The sequence below is a fragment of the Panthera pardus genome, unplaced genomic scaffold (assembly GCF_024362965.1).
Source record: "Panthera pardus isolate Hobbes unplaced genomic scaffold, ASM2436296v1 HiC_scaffold_3, whole genome shotgun sequence".
Classification (NCBI taxonomy): domain Eukaryota; kingdom Metazoa; phylum Chordata; class Mammalia; order Carnivora; family Felidae; genus Panthera; species Panthera pardus.
In genome coordinates, this window is record NW_026526876.1 from 60,624,818 (window position 1) to 60,642,493 (window position 17,676).

Consider the following 17,676-nt stretch of genomic DNA (forward strand, 5'->3'; position numbering starts at 1 on the left):
TCTTCCGGGAAGATTGATTCCAAGTACGTAACTGGAAATAATTTAACACGCGTTTAAATTAAAGCCAACATCTGGAATGACAGAATGAAAAGTAGTGTTGATTATTAAAACAGGATTTTGAAAGAGACATGCCAGAGGCCGCCTCAGTGTCTGATTCTAGTAAACGTTGAGTTTCCTCTGTGACGGCGAGGGGAGTTCCTTAGAAAAGCCTGAAAAGCACTGGTAAGTAGATGACTACCACACCAGGTGACACATTAGCCTAGAGGTAAGCACTACAGGTGCTGTGGGATCTCTGAGGACGGACAGGACAATGTTGGGGAGGGATGGACAGTATTTCCTTTACAGAAGAGCTGATATAGTAGCTCTTGAAAGATGAGTGGCTAACCAGATGGAGGGGGGGCGGGCTATCGCTGTGCGCAGAGGAAGCAGTATGGACAACTCTAAGGTGTTGATGGATCTGACATGTAAGAACAAGGAGTCTAACGGTAGCTGAAAAAGGCAGTGGGTTTTGACTGTCCGGTGAAGAACCCAAGTATCGTGCTAGAAAATCCCAGTGCTGGAGACCATTCTCTATCTTTGAAACTCTTTTTCTCTTGGCACCTCTTGGAACATTCTGGTCCTTTGGCTTCTTTGGCAATTTCTTGGTTCCTTTGCTTATTTTTCCTCTTCAACGCCCCCTCTCTGACTCCCTAAATTCTGGTGTTCCCCCTGAGTTCCTGTGTGGCCATGTTTTTCTTCTGGTTCTCCACACACGGACTATTTCATTCCCTCTCGCTGCTTTGACTTCCTTGAAGCCACAGGCTTCCAAATCTTTTTCCCCAGGGCAGACACTGCATGGATATCTCCACCTGAACTGACAGATAGCCTTTCAAAATGAGTAAGTCCTAAGCCTACATCATTTCCTGTGCTCCTCCCTCCCCTCCATTCTAAGGCCCTGTTTCTACTAGTCTCTACAGTCTGGATTAAAAGAACCACGATCTACCTGGTCACCCAAATAAAAAGTTGGGAGTCGCCAGCTCCTTTGCTCATGACCCACAGCCAATCAGCGGCCGCTAACTGGCCTCTGTTAAATAGATCCTCGCCTCTCAGTCTCCACCAGGGATTCTCAACAGACCAGAGGTTCTCCCATCCCCTGCACCCCAGTTGAGAATCACCATGCAGAATGAGAGAGGGGGGCACAGGCTGTGCAACTGGACCATGTCGGGATGGAAAAGGTTAGAATCACTGGCCTATGTCTCTCTGGGCCACAGCTGCAACAGCTAGTTAACCGGTCTTCTGGATACCAGCTCCTTCCCCTCTAAAGCCTCCTCCACAATTCTGCACTTATCTTTTTAACACAGAAATCTCATTAAAGACAAGGAGTTATTGAAATTGACAAAACAAAATGAATATGGAATAAGAAGAAAACATCAGTGGATATTTATCTGGTCTTTGGGTGAGTGAGACTTTTTAAATCATTCATGCAAAGGTTAAAGGAAAAGGCAGATTTGACTACCTACAAATGCAAAACTTCTCTAGAAAAAAACACTGTAATTTATTTATTTTTTTTTATTTTTTTTTAATTTTAAAAAAAATTTTTTTTTTCAACGTTTATTTATTTATTTTTGGGACAGAGAGAGACAGAGCATGAACGGGGGAGGGGCAGAGAGAGAGGGAGACACAGAATCGGAAACAGGCTCCAGGCTCTGAGCCATCAGCCCAGAGCCTGACGCGGGGCTCGAACTCACGGACCGCGAGATCGTGACCTGGCTGAAGTCGGACGCCCAACCGACTGCGCCACCCAGGCGCCCCAAAAACACTGTAATTTAAAAAGATGGGCCGGGAAAACACGTGTAACGCATACGAGGGTTAACAGTCCTAATATCTAAAGCGCTCTTACAAATTAGTAACCAAATGATAAAGGCACCAAAAGATAAAAAGAGGCAAAGGATATGAACAGTTCACAACACACATACAGATAACAAGTACACAGACCGATGGGAGAAAGTATTCAATCTCATTTAAGAAAGGTAGATGAAGAAGTGCCTGGGTGGCTCAGTCAGTTAAGCATCCAACTCTTGGTTTCAGCTCAGGTCAAGATCTCATGGCTCGTGAGATTGAGCCCCATGTTGGGCTCTGCTGGGCTCCCCATGTGGAGCCTGCTTGGGATTCTCTCCCCTACTCTCTCTGCCCCTCCCCTGCTTGTGCTCACTCGCTCCTTCTAAAAACAAATAAATAAACTTAAAACAAAATGTCGTACTGGAAAAGAATACTTAGTGACCCAGGAAGACATTTCAGAATGTTTGCTTCATATGCGTAAGTGAAATCACAATTATAAAACAGAACGTAGTAAAAAAATCTCATTTTTGGAAAACTACATATATCTGTATGCGAAGAGGATATAAAAATGTTAACAATGGTTTGAATGTGTGCTTACAGATTGTTTTTCAATGTCTCGGTGTACATTTTCCAAAATTCCCACATACAGAGTTACTTTTGTTATCTTGGAAAAAAAATGTTTTTAACTGGAGACACAAAATTCCCCTGTGTTTGGGCTGCCTATTGTCTACTTGGACGGAGTCCAAATCCTGTGCCTGATAGGCAAGGCCTGTCACAATCTGGCTCCTCCTTGGCTTCCTAGCCTGCTCTTCCTGACGGGAGTCCCACGTCCGAGGCCTCCTGAGTCATGCGCGTGTCCACCAACAAGCCTTGTTGTTCTAAGCCTCTGCCCGCACAGCTCTGCCCCTCCTTCCTCTGCACCACACTCCCGGGATTGGTTAATTCCTCATTCTTCTAACTGGTCCGCCTGTCCTACTCCTGCTCTTTCAACTCCTCAAGCTCACCAAGTTCTCTGCTGCCTCAGGGCCTCTAGATCAACTATTTTTCTGCCTGGACAGGTCTCCACATGACCAGCTCCCTTTCATCTTTTCAGACCCTAAATGACACCTCTTCACTTGGCCTTCTCTGATCACTCTATCCCTAAGTAAGTTCTCTGTCTCAGAGCCCTGCTCGCTCCTCCTGAGCACTTACTACGAATAAAGTTATTTTTATTTATTCGCTTACTTGGTCTCAGTGTGTCTGCCCCACTTGAGTGTAAGCTCCGGGAGGCGGGGGCTGTGACCCAGGGCCTCACAATTTAGCCACACACAGTTGTCTGTGGAATGGACAGACAATGGAAAGACCAACTGTCCTGAAAAGCCTGCCTCCGTGTTCCTGTGGGACCCTGTATGCACATCTCTGCCAGCTTCTCCCCTCTCTAGTTTTCCAACACCAATGTGGTTGCTTCCTTACAGCTGCTCCCTGAAGTGGTCTGCAACTGCTCTGAAAGGAAGACGGGGTACGGTGTGCAGGCCTGGAATGCCACAGGCACTCACCAAGCGTGCGCTCTGATTGAATGCACGAGGGGGGTTTCTGTGGGGTTTCAAGCGGGTCGAGGAACCCCTTCTGGGACTGAGCAATCACTACAACACAAGCAGATGATGAAACGCTGCCTGGGGGTCAGCCTCAGCTCACAGAAGGTCACCACAAATTAGGCAGACACGTGGGGTTTGTGTCTATGAAAAGTTTTAACTGCATTAAAAATTTTTTTTTTAAGGTTTACTTACTTTTGAGAGGGAGAGAGAGAGGGAGGGAGGGAGGGAGAGAGAGAGAGAGGGAGAGAAACGGGGCAGAGGATCCAAAGCAGGCTCCGTGCTGATGGCAGAGAGCTGGATGTGGAGCTCAAACCTCTGAACCATGAGATCATGACCTGAGCTGAAGTCAGAAGCTTAACCAACTGAGCCACCCAAGCACCCCATTTTAAGTATATTTTTGAACAGATTTTAGCAACTAGTTAGCAACTAATTCTTGAGCTTCAAAAGAAAAAAAAAGGCAGGGCAAATAGGGACTTAACAGTGTTTTTGAGTCTGTCAGAAAGTACATTATGTAAATTCCTTAATCTGAAGAATTTATAGGTTCCTTGTGGAGCCTGATAATTGATGTTTCTTTGAAAATGTGCTCCCTTTAAAAAAAAAGGGGGGGGGGACCTGGGTGGCTCAGTCAGTTGAGAGTCCGACTTTGGCTCAGGTCATGATCTTACGGTTTGTGAGTTCGAGGCCCCCGTCGGGCTCTGTGCTGACAGCTCAGAGCCTGGAGCCTGCTTCGGATTCTGTGACTCCCTCTCTCTCTGCCCCTCCCCAACTTGTGCTCTGTCTCTCTATGTCTCTCAAAAAATAAATAAATGTAAAAAAAAAAATTAAAAAACAAAGTAAAATGAACTTCAGGGGCACTTGGGTGGCTCGGTCCATTAAGCGTCCGACTCTTACCTCAGGTTCATGAGTTTAAGCCCTGTGTTAGGCTCAGCACCTGGTGTGAAGTCTACTTTAAAAAAAAAAAAATGAGGGGCGCCTCGTTGGCTCAGTCGGTTGAGTGTCTGACTTCAGCTGAGGTCATGATCTCACGGTCTGTGAGTTCGAGCCCCGCGTCAGGCTCTGTGCTGATAGCTCGGAGCCTGGACCCTGCTTGGGAGTCTGTGACTCCCCCCCTCTCTGCCCTTCCCCCTCGCTCTCTCTCAAGAATAAATAAACATTAAACATTAAAAATAAATAAATAAAATGTGTTCCCAGAGACCCCAAATATTTTTCAAATAGTGCAGGGAGTCACTCCAACTAAGCAGCTGATGAATGACTGTCCAGTTTCACTCTGATGAGTGTACAGATGGTTAGTGACTCATGGGATAAAACATCAAGTCCAAGGTCTGAACAGTGCAGGTATCATTCAGTGGGCCTTTCACTCACTGGCCTTAACCTACTCTGTAAAAGTGGGCCCAACCGAGATGCTCTGTTGCAGCTTGTGAGGGGTCGGCAAAGTTTTCCTGTGAAGGGCCAGGCAGTAAACATTTCAGCTTTGCAAGCCACACAGCCTGCCTTGTAACTAGTCGACTTGGTTGTTGCAGTGTGGACGCAATGAACGGACATGGTGGTGTTCCTATAAAATTTTATTTGTGGACAATGGATTTGAATTTTATAGAAACAGGTGTCACAAAATATTTTCTTTCTTTTCATTTTTTTCCTCCAACTATTTAAAAATGCAAAATCATCTTGGTGGTGAGCCAGATTTGGCCTGTGGGCCACAGTTTGCTGACCTCTGGGTTAATTAAAAAAAAATTAATGTTTGTTTATTTTTGAGAGAGAGAGAGAGCGCAAGTGGGGGAAGGGCAGAGAGAGAGGGAGACACAGAATCGGAAGCAGGCTCCAGGCTCTGATCCGACAGCACGGAGCCCAATGTGGGGTTCGAATTCACAGACTGCGAGATCATGACCTGAGCTGGTCGGACGCTTAACCAACTGAGCCACCCAGGCGCCCCTGGGTTAATTTTTGACAGTTTATCTGTGTGGGCAGCTGTGGGACACTGAGAGATAGGGCTCTGATCTCAAAAGACTTAGGTTCCAACACCCAAGTGCCCAGGCCTGACAGAAACAATTTATTTCTGAGTCCAACCAAACTAGAGTGATGTCAGGCACTAGACAGTTAACATTTAATTTGAGATGGAGTGACAAGGAAAAAAGACTTCACCCTTGGAAGTGGAGAGAGTTCTTTGAAGTTTGATTAAAAGTGATTTATACACACTTTATGGGAGCACATTATATTAGTGCTTTTTCACTGCAGGATAAACAGAAAATAAGTAACAGGCCACTCTCATCACATGCTCGCACCTGTGGTTCGAAACAGCCAACAAACACTCCCCATTCAAGGGCTCATTGTCAGATAACCACCGCTGACAGGAAGGCAGCCCAGAAATGTCTGCTCTTTTCAAGAGAAAAAAGCTTCCTCCGCAATTCTCACTGGTTTCTATAGAATGAATTCCCAGGGAGATGAGAGGAAATAGAGGTCACCTACAAGGTCCGTCTCCTCTGCCCCTCTCATTTTCTATTTTAAAATGTGCTTCCGTTCTAGATATTTCACGCCTCCTGCGCTGGGTGGTACCGGTACCTTACACGGTGGGGTAGCAGGGTCCAGAGCACAAGACGCGGAGGGTACAGACACTGGAGCCGTACTGCCTGGGCACATGTCCGTTACTAATTAGCTGTGATCTTGAGCAAGCTACTTAACCCCTCTGTGCCTCAGTTTCTTCAGCTATAAAATGGGGATAATAATAGCACCCACCTTCAGAGCTGTTGTGAGGCTTACATGCGTGAGCATATGCAGCACAGGGCTTTGAACAGAGCCTAGCATGGAAGAAGGATCGGGTGAGTGTTAACTCTGTTTAGTACTGTCTTCACGTGCTTACCAAGTACCACATGCACGTGTAAGCACACACACATGCTCACACAGTTTTAATCTGATCCTCAGCTTGCCGGTATCACCCCCTTGTTATAGAGAATAACAAACTGAGGTTTACTGGCCCAAGACCAATCGGCTATGAGTCTTCTGTGAAACAAAGTGTCCTTCAAGGGCTTCTAAATCACTGAATGGGATCTTAAATTTCCTTCCCTTTACCTATTGGGGAGGTTCCTTAGAGAAAAGGTTGTATAAAAAAATGTTCTGAAAAAAAAATCACATACCTGTAAGCCATATGCAGTAGGGATCTCAACTATTTAAAGTTTATCTTCCCCGGGTTTTATTACCATTATCTTTTTCTCACATGTCATTATTTCCATCCTCATACTCTTCCTGCTATCTTAAGCTTCCTTCTCTTTTTACTGACTACCTATCTTCAGTTTCTGGGGATGTAAATAAATTATGTCCATTCCTAGCCCCAGAACTTTAAATGAAGGATTTCTTTTGTCACCTTCTGTATTTATCACTTCTGTGCTGTTGCACTGCGATGACAGAGCAGTCACCCTGTAGTAATCCTCCTTCAACTGCAGGAGTGTCTGTAACAAACTGAATGTTCCTGTTGTTAAAATATGAAACTATTTGGGGAAAAGCCTCATCCCTCCTTTATGCGTAAGTATGGTAATTGATTCATATGGCCATGGTTGGCCAGCAGAGACACGGTTTCTAGTCTGTACACACTGCTGAGGCAAAGCCAAAGAGAAGAGTAGGGAAATTTGCTGCACGTATGTTAGGGAGGGTTTGAATTAAAAAGAAATTTGAATACGCACAGACGTACAATAAATGATCCGTATGTAAAGCTTTTACACCTCAAGTTACAATTCTGACTCTCAAGATGAGCTGGCGGATCATTCAGAGGAAAGCTACATTAAACAATTTTTAAGTTTATTTATTTACTTTGAGAGAAGTGGGGGAGGGGTAGAGAGGGAAGGAAAGAGAGAATCCCAAGCAGGCTCCGAGCTGTCAGCACAGAGCCCGATTCGGGGCTCAAACTCTCCAGTGGTGGGACCATGACCTGAGCAGGTCTGACTATAACGCACAGCTGCTCAACTGACTGAGCCCCCCACGTAGAAAAGCTACGCTTTTGAAGATACTGACAAGCAAACTAGCATCATTGAGAGCCACTATTGCTAACTCAGTCTTGTAAGTTCTGCACTTTTCATGCTTTCATTTTTCCAACTTTTTTTTTCTTTCTAATTCTCAAATTTATGCATGTTCATTGTAAAAATTTTGGAAAATGGGGGAAAGTATAACAGAGTAGAAATAAAATTCTACTCATGACTATCTCACCATCCAGAGAGAGAATCATGGTTAATATTTTGACATAGTAACACGGTAATATTCATATTTTACATATCCTTCTACTAATTAACTTGTTAATAAAAAGTTAAAATTATTTTTTCTTTCAATTTCCCCTTGATTACAAAGCAATGTATGGTCACTGAAATAAAGCCAGAAAGCACAGAAAAGTTGAAAGAAGTATAAGCTAAAGCACCTAGCATTGTCCACTTTGGTATATTTTCTTCTACCCTTTCTTTTCATGACTTAAAAAAAATTTTTTTTAATGTTTATTTATTTATTTACCTATTTTTTGAGAGAGAGAGAGGGGGAAAGTGAGCAAGGGACAGAGAAAAAGAGAGAGAGAGAGAGAGAGAGAGAGAGAGAGAGAGAGAATCCTGAGGGGCAGAGAGAGGAGAGGGAGAGAGAGAGAAGTGGGGCTTACTTGGGGCTCATGTTTTACCTGAAGCAGGGCTGGAGCTCACCTGATGTGGGACTTGAACTCACAAACTGTGAGATCATGACCTGAGCTAAAGTCAGATGCTTAGCAACAGAGTCACCCAGGTGCCCTAATGTTTATATATTTTTGAGAAAGAGAGAGAGAGAGAGAGAGAGAGAGAGAGCGCGCACGCGCATGAGTGGGGGAGGGGCAGAGAGACAGAGGGAGACACAGAATCTGAAGCAGGCTCCAGGCTCCAGCTGTCAGCAGACAGCCTGACTCGAGGCTCAAACTCGTGAACCGTGAGATCATGAACCTGAGCTAAATTGGATGCTTAACCGATTGAGCCACCCAGGCAACCCTATGACTTTTTTTAAAAATGTTTTTTAGTGGTTATTTATTTTTGAGAGACAGAGAGACAGAGAGACAGAGTGAGAGCAGGGGAGGGGCAGAGAGAGACAGAGAGAGAGAGAATGAGAGAGAGAAAGACAGTATCCAAAGCAGGCTGCAGGCTCCGAACTGTCAGCACAGAGCCCGATGCAGGGCTCGAACGCACGAACCGTGAGATCATGATCTGAGCCGAAGTCAGACATTCAACCGACTGAGCCACCCAGGTGCCCCAACACACCTTTGATTACCGATGAAGTTGAAATGTTTTCAGATGTTTATGAACCATTTCGTTTTTTTTGAACTGTCCATTTTCTTTGCTGTACTAGGTATTTTTAAATACATAAATAATGAATTAGTGGAGAGGAGGTTAATCTAAAGCTCCTAAGTATGTGCCCCAGCCATTCCAAACTGGAGTTCTGCTTTACACGGGAGGAGCCAGAAGGTCAATCAGGTCTTTCTCTCTCCTCCCTGCCCCTTATGGCACGCAGTCAATCCCATCTTAAACTGCTATGCATGGATCTGAGCTGCTTAATATCTGATTTAATGTATTTGTTTCATAAACCCTTTCTTGATTAAGTATGATGCTTATTTTGGTTTACTGTTTTTCCTGGGTGCAAGGCCACATGGGAATGTAGGAGTAGCAGCAGCTAGTGAGATGGACCAACAACAGATTAAAATCTGCTTTGCTTTGCTTTATCTGTAAGGATCTGGAAGTCAACTTGCTGCCTCCAGCCTGCCCACTGACGACAAGTGGACTGTTGGGAGAAGCCCCTCCCATGTTAACAGTGGTGGCTTCCAATGACCCACGTGGAGTCCTCACCACTGTGGGCTGTGCAGCTCTTGCATGGGGGCTGTGAGCGGAGCCCAAGCACAAAATGAGTGGGTCCTCGCACCTCTCCCGTTTCTTTACCTTCACGATTTGGCCACGGTGGGCTCAGAAGGGGGCTATCGAGTAGCAGGTAGCTTTTTCTTTGTTTTTTGTTTTTTTAAAAAATGTTTATTTTTGATAGAGAGAGGGAGAGAGTGGGCGAGCGAGTACAGGCAGGGGAGCAGCAGAGAGAGAGGGAGACACAGAATCTGGAGCAGGGTCCAGGCTCTGAGCTGTCGGCACAGAGCCCGATGCGGGGCTCGAACCCAGGAACCCACGAACGGCGAGATCATGATCTGAGCCAAAGTCATATGCTCAACTGCCTGAGCCACCCAGGCGCCCCGGCAAGTAGATTTTTCTTAACCTGCGCTCTGAAGATTCTAATTACTCACACAAACCTGGATACGAAGCTGACATCAGCTTCCTTCAGAGTCACTTAGAAAATCTCGGTCAGCGTGAGTCCCTTCCCTTTCTGAGCTGACACCCTATACTTAGCAATTACAGTTAAGTGGCCACGCAGGCAGTGCTGGGGTGCAGGAACACGCCAGGGTGAATTACACACCCTCCCTCCCGTCTAACCAGAGCCTACTGACTACCTGCTTCCTTCTTTCCCTCCTTGGATATTTATTTAGTGCTTCTTGTGTTAGGTGCAGTGGATGACCCAAATACATGCATGGCATATCCCCTGCTCTCAGTGAGCTTGTAGTGCAGTGGCGGAGACACACGAGGCCTATGGCTAACTATAAAATGAGAGGGAAAGTGACAATGACCGCAAGAGATAACGAAGAAAAAGCCACAGAGGCCCTTCCATGTAGTCCCACTTTCAGGCCTTTCCCTGAGGAGCCATCAGAGACTCAAAGCCATGGACATGGCCAAAAGCACTGAGCCAAAGCACAGTAGTGAATCCCAAGGCCCGTGTGCATTGCTGTCACACTTATACAGTGATATGTGATCACTCTAGAGACAACATACCCCCCAATCTCACAATTACCCTTGATGGGAGGTATCCCTTCCTACTTCATAATGTGTAGAAACTAGAAATAATTTCATCAGCCAGAAAATATACTCATGTGCTAAACCTGTTCCTTAAAGAGGAGATTCTTCTTTCCAGCAACAGAGGGCATCTTGGTAGTGTCCACGTTTACGGTGTAGCTCCCAGGTCTGTGCCCCTGAAACTGTGTCCCTGCCAGGCCCTGGACACCTGACCACAGGGAGCAGTGGCCGACATTCTGTAATCTGTTCCACCCTTAGCTCTCGAACCTCTGCCTTGCCGCCGCTGCCCCTGACAGCAGCTGTCCTTTACCTGGCCAGCAGCCCTCTGGTTGTTGTGGACATCTACCTATTCGGGACCGACCTGAGCTAGAATGTGGCCATCAGGAGACACTCTCACCTAAGGACTCTGTTACCGGTGATATCGGAACAGGGAGCCCAGAGTTGAGGGTCAATTCCATGCACCTGTTCTGGTGTGTTTCTAAAACATTCAGTGTATAGAAGTCCTTTCATAGCTTCCCAAATAAATACTCATTTAATACGTAATTACTGAGCCTCCAGAATGTAGACACAGTCCTTCTCGTGGAACTCACCACAACTTCCTGAAAGGGACAGATGCACCCCTTCCTTGAGAAAGTAAAGGCAGCCGGTGTGGCTCTGCAGGTGAGTGACAAGAGCAGAAGGTACAGCTGCTGGCCTTTTATATAACCTACCTAACAGGGCGAAACTACCGAGGAGACAGAAGGTTCTTGGCGAGGGTAAGGGACACTGAGAAAGGGCCACGAATGGAGGGGGGTGGGCCGACAGAAGTTAATAAATTAAGAAGCAAATGAAGAAGGAAGACGTGAATCTGGGTGTTTGTCTATGCATCCTGAAGACAGGAACCTTGTTTATCTTGTTCCTGGCTGCACCCCTGGTGCAGAGAACACTGCTCAGCAAGCAACAGGTGCTCAAAAGATACATTTTAAGTGAATGACTGTTGGGACAGTAAGAATCATGATGACAATAATAAGGAAATTGGCCACTATCAACTGAGCACTTACCCCGTGCCACACCTGTGCCAGGTGCTTGGCCAGACTAACCTGAATCCAACAACATGCGAAGCTGGCATTGTTCTCCTCGCTTCACTGATGAGGAATCGAGGAATTAGGAGGTAGACAGAGGTTCATAAAACACCCAAGGTCTCTTGTGCACAGATGGACTTAAATGCATACCAGTGTCTGTCCGGAGCCTGTGTTGTCCCTGCTGTGTCACTGCTTCTCAAGCATGAATGTACTAGTAACTCAGGCCCCGGGCCCTTCCAGATGACTGGGCCACTGTGGGGTCTCCTGCTGTCATCATGCTTAGTCATCAAGCCCAAGCAGCCCCACGGGAAGGAAGCGCAGGTGTGCCACAAGTGGGCCAGCATGAAGCGTGTTGACTGAAAGCGCCTTGTGTATCGAGGCCTGCTTGGCCCAGTGGTGCGAATGAGGCCACTGTGACAGCTTCCGTCTCCATGTCCAGTGAACTCATTTCCGTGGCTTAGAGATACACCCGGTCCGAGGCAGCCATGTCAGAGATGCATTTACTAGTTTCAGAAAAGGTGGCTGTGAACCGTGGGTGGCTCAGTAAAACCGGTTGGTGACACTAGGAAAGCAATACAGGCATGTCGCAATAATGGCCCGCAGCAGCTTCCTAGGACAAGACCATGCCACCTTCTAACCCAAACTTGGGTGATCAGAGCTCCTCGACCTCACTAAGATCTTTTCTTCAAAAAAACCGTTAAAAATTCTCCCCTTAAGGGGCGCCTGGGTGGCTCGGTCGGTTGAGTGTCCGACTTCGGCTCAGGTCATGATCTCACGGTCTGTGGGTTCGAGCCCCGCGTCGGGCTCTGTGCTGACAGCTCAGAGCCTGGAGCCTGTTTCAGATTCTGTGTCTCCCTCTCTCTGTGACCCTCCCCCGTTCATGCTCTGTCTCTATCTCAAAAATAAATAAATGTTAAAAAAAAAAAAATTCTCCCCTTAAGACTTTCTCAGAACCTTCTCCCCAACTCTGTTTTTTTTTAAAGGCAGGTTGATAAGATACATAGCTACTATTATTTCTGAAAATTACTAAGACCTTAAAAGACTAGGGCCACATTCAGAACATCTATGCAACTTTGATCCTGTTCAGAAAATTACAATTGGGCACAGAGGTATTCTTAGAACCAGCACTTAAGCAAGTTTGTGTTTAGAATATGGTTAGAATATAGTTTGTTTTCAAGGCAAGTGGTTGCTAAATCTCCTTCCCTCTCTGTGAGAGTCTTCTCTGCCTCTAGACTCTTCCGTCTACAAATTGTCATCTTCATGGCATAGAGCTGTCTTTCCAGAACACAAGTCTGATTAGTTCGCTCACTTTATACAACCTACCAACTTCTTCTATATAGTGTATGTCAGGTGGCTATGGGATTTATCATCTGTCTGGGCCACTCCTGAGAGTTAAAGGGACAGCTCTATCAATTATTATGTTGGGGCAACAGGCCTAACCAGGCCTGTCCCTGGCAAGCGAGGATCTATGGTCATCCCACGAAGAAGGTGCCTGTCAGCTCTCCCTGACCCTTCCCCACCCACACCAGCTTCCCAGAGGTACCTGCCCTTCCTGCACTTCCCAGAAGCACACCTCAGCTCTGGTTAGCTTCTCTGCTGGATGAGTGAGTGTTCCTGCTCCCAGACCAGCTCCCAGAACAGCCTCACACATTCTCCGAGGCAGAGGTTGGTGGGGGGGGAGGCATGCAGTTTTAATAAGCCTTTCCTGGATTATCAGTATTTGTATTTATACACACTTCCCTCTCTAGGTTGTGAGCTCCTAAAGGTCAGGGGACTGAAATCACCCTGTGGATACCCCCAGTGTATAAAGAAGGGTGTTTCATCTGTCTTAGGTGCTCAGTGAACGTTAGCTGATAATGAATGAACAAATTCCATGACTAGAGAATGTTGCCTTTCCAATAAATACAGAGTTCTGGGTTATAAATAAATGTTTATGACGATCGTGTTTTATTAAGAGTCACCGACTGTCTGGCTATCATGGAAACTTCAGTCGATTTCCACATACGTGAGTGTATGGAAAAATAGTATATGAGTAATTCGTTTTCTCGGTGGTGAAGACGGTAACAGGCATATTTCATTTCCATTGTTCACTGGGGATCGTATTGCTCTGGGCCAAAATGCTGAACCTGCTGAGTGGTGACTAATGTCAGAAGTGCTCTGAGTTGTGTTGGGCCCAAGGGCACGCAGGGCTCCTAGCCTTTAACTCACATGTGGTGCTCTCAGACCCGCGACAAATTGCGGATCAGTGTTTGCTACAGAGAAGACACGGTGTGAATTCTTGTGTGGCCCTTCCCTATCCAACCTGTTTCTTACAGTGGTGAGCACCCAAGAGAAGTGGAAGGAAACTCCCCGAAGAAGACTGAAAAATGTCACCTCCCACGGGGTGAGCAATGGAGTACACACCCAGCGGTGTGAATTCCCTGTCTCAGTAATGTTTTCCCTCTCCCAAAGCCTTAATCTTGAAGTGATGAGCAATGATTGGTAAACTCTTAAATCTAGAGAAATCTGCATTTCCAGTTACTTTACAGAGTGAGGAAGAAAATGCCCCTCAGTAGTCATCCCCTATGACAGCTTTTTGACTGGCGTTGATCCTTGGCACACCTAACTGCATACAGTAGAGAGGCAGAGAGTAAGATCTGTGAATAAAGGAGACATGAAAGGTCAGAGGTGAGTCTATGAAAGTGTCACAGGTGAGTCACTAGGTGGTGGCGGCTGTTCCCACAGCCCCTGAGAACCAGAAGAAACCACAGCACAGGGAATTTTGGTTTAGAAACAGGACAAAATTTCCTGAGTGGGATGTTTAAGATCATTAAATAAATCACCAAGGGAGCTGGAGGTCCTTTAAAACAGAGCAGTTACCAAGCAGTCAGGGATGAGTTCTGTTCAGGGATGAGTTCTGACCACTGCCTTGAACTCACAGGGATCATTAAGCTCTTCCCAAACCCACAGTCTCTCACGATACTCCATCAACTGCCAGTGAAAGATGAGCAGAACTCAGAACCAGAGGGGCCTCAAGAGGTTGTCTGACTGGCTCCCGTCAACCAGTATTTTTAGGGTTCACTAAGGACAAAAGCCAGTAATACCTGGAGGTGCCATCATTTCACCTGTCTCTGACAGTCAAGAACTTGTCCTAATGTTGAGTCAAACTTTCTTGGTTGTAAGATGGGGACAAGACATGTAAACACTTATCCACAGTAAGCTAAGATCATAGCACTTTCTCAGGCTTTTCTAGGCTCTTCATGCTTCCAAAGCCATTGCTGGAAAGTTCAAGAAAATCTAAAAGACTGGGTGAAATCTGACTTTGACATGACTGCTCTGTACCCAGGTGGATTCTACAATGCCAAGTTTTGGGGTCTGAGGTATTAAATATTAAAAATTTTTTGTTTTAATGTTTTTATTTGTTTATGAGAGAGAGAGAGGAGAGAGAGAGAAAGAGAAAGAGCACGAGTGAGGTAGGGACAGAGAGAGAGGGAGACACAGAGAGCAGGCTCCAGGCTCTGAGCTGTCAGCACAGAGGCCAATGCGGGGCTCGAACTCATGGACTGTCAGATCATGACCTGAGCCGCAGTAGGGCACTCAACCAACTGAACCACTCAGGTGCCCCAATATTGAGGAGTTAGGGATGGAACATGGATGGAATTTTTACACATTTCTGCTTCTCTCTCTCCCTCTCTCTCTCTCTCTCTCTCTCTCTCTCTCTCAGCCATAGCTAAGCTTCCAAGAATGCAAGCCACAGGGGGCACAGCTCTGTTGCTGGGGAGGTAAGGGAAAGAAGTAACATACTTTTTACCCTAGGCTCCAGGGAGGACAGGGTCTGGGAGGTGGAAGGTGGGGCAGAAGGAGAATCAGAAGTCACAGCAGTAAACAGGCTAAGAGGATGGAGGGAAAAGGGAGTAAAAACACACAGAAGAACTTCTCCTGAAAGTAACCCCAACCACTTGGAGGAGGCCTTGGAAAGATCTTTCTCCCGCTCCTGCTACAGTAGGTGAGTCAGCAGGACGCGTGCTAGCTGGGATGGAGAATGAATGCAAAGGGGTGGGAGGGGGTAGGGACCTGCTGGGAAGGTAGGTCATTGCCAATGAACTGACCACAGGTTTCTAGCTAAAACATATACTTGCAGCCCCCACCCAGCCCTCCCTCAGCTGTCACCTTCTCAGCACCTATCCCTATGGCTGCCGTCCTTCTGGTCCTTCTGACTGGCTCCTTCAGCAAGCCTTTCTTCCTTGCCTGGAGCTCTCTGTTCCATCAAGGTTGCCAAATGGCCTAGAAAAACCGCAAAGGCTGGGAGAGACTGGGGTGGTTCTCTAGAAGGCGAAAGAGGGCAGGGAATTTTTTTTATGTTTATTTATGTTTGAGAGAGCAGGAGTGGGGGAGGGGCAGAGAGAGAGGGAGACACAGAATCCAAAGCAAGACCCAGGCTATGAGCTTTCAGCACAGAGCCTGACGTGGGGCTCGAACTCACGTGAGATAAAGACCTGAGCCAAAGTCGGACGCTTAACCGACTGAGCTACCCAGGCGCCCCTAAATGCAAATTAAATTAAAAAAAAATGTTTATTTATTTTAAGGGAGAGACAAAGAGCCTGAGTGCAAGTAGGGGACAGACGGAGAGGGATGGAGAGAGTGAATCCCAATCCCAAGCTGACAGCACAGAACCCAACGAGGGGTTCGAACCCATGAAACTGTGAGATCACGATCTGAGCCGAAACCAAGAGTCAGTCGCCTACCTGGCTGAGCCACCCAGGAGCCTCTCAAATTAAATTAAATTAGAAATGTTCAAACTCCTACAGGTCAAGAAAGGAACTGACAACTAACCTTTTCTTTTGCCACATGCTGGCACATTTTAACGTGGAAAATTCTTGGTATTATTTTGACAAAATAAGACTTTTAACATCCTCCCCCCACCAACCTACTGCCGTTCAATTAATTTGGGGGAATCGAAAAGCACTTCCATTCCACATGCAGAAAATCTGACGCTGTTGAAGCGACTGAAATCATTACCCTTTTATTCTTTAACAAAGTAACCCACGCAGAGGACTGGAAAAACCCCACAAAACTAAAAGCAACAGTCCCTTGACCCGCTGCTCCTTTCTTTGGTGCTTGTTTCAAATCGCTTCTATTTCTAGTTCTTCAATCACTGAATAATATGCTTAGGCTGTTCTTTCTGACTTTATCAGGTTTAGACGTTAGCCTCTGTCTTCCTTTCATGGCAGATCTGCATTTCTATCACTTGGAAGCCCCTCTCTCCTCCTCATCTATACCTTCATCAATACAGCTCTATCACTCTTGATCATCTTTATTACTTTAAATAACAGATGTATCCTTTTCACTTTATTCTGTCAAGAAACCATTTCTTTCTGGCTCACCATGTGAAGTAAGGATATCGGCATCTAGCTCTTCCTTTTAGCGCTTCTGGCTTCCCTCCAGCTCCTGCCTCCTGTCAGCTGTACTTTCATATGCTTGGGGGCTGAGAAGAATGCTTCTTTTGTGACATCTCCCGGCATGGGCTCTTGACTGTACCTCCAAAAGGTGCTTCTGTCTCAGACACCCCTCTCTCAGTCAGTGCTACCCCAGCTACCAGGGGCTCCGGCCAGGTATCAGTCCTGTGGTCCCCTTCCGTCTCACGTGAGCCCTGTCATTCTCACTGTGCCCACTGCTAACATGCTAGTGCAGGTGACCACCTTTGATGTTCCGGACCAGCCATGCCCTTGTCCCTGCTACAGTCCATCCTCTACAAAATGGCCGGGGTGATTTTCTTTCCTGAAACATAAATCAGCTCACATTGCTCCCCTTGCTAAAAAAGTAGTCTCTCTCCCTGCAACCCCCTCACTGTTGCCCACAAGACCTTAAGTGATCTGCCCTGGGCTATCTCTAACTTCCATTCCCTGCCCTCCCGCCTCAGGCACACTGCTCCAGCAGGACTGGCCCTTATCTTTTGACCATCACAGAGAATTCCAGTTTTAGGATGTTTGCTGCTGCTTGGGAGAACCCCCGGTCTTTTCCCTGTCATTATTTAAATCCTAACTGGAGCGTCCCTCCTTCTGAGAGGTCTTTCATGACAGCAGAGAAACCTCCTGACCCCAGCTATGCTCTATCATCATGTTATCCTTCTTCTTCATGGACTCGAGACATTATTTTACTGATTTATGTGTGTTTATTGTTTACCTCCCTTCCTAGAATGTGAGTGCTGAGGGCTACTTTGTTCACTGCCTGCATCCCGGTCACCTAGAAGAATGAGCCTGGAATATAAAAAGCATTAAAAAGATTCATTATTACCAACTCGTGTTTTGGTAAGGTCTCTATGCTTTGTGTAAGATTAAGTTCAAAAGCTGGAAATCAAGCAGTGTTTTATTATTG

At 46.3% G+C, this 17,676-nt stretch overlaps 1 protein-coding gene across 1 annotated transcript in view; it reads right to left on the reverse strand.

Annotated features, from left to right (window-relative positions):
- The window catches only part of MYO1D (myosin ID), a 265,335-nt gene that overhangs the window by 50,972 nt on the left and 196,687 nt on the right, over nt 1-17,676 (reverse strand). The gene's annotated exons all lie outside the window — the stretch shown is intronic.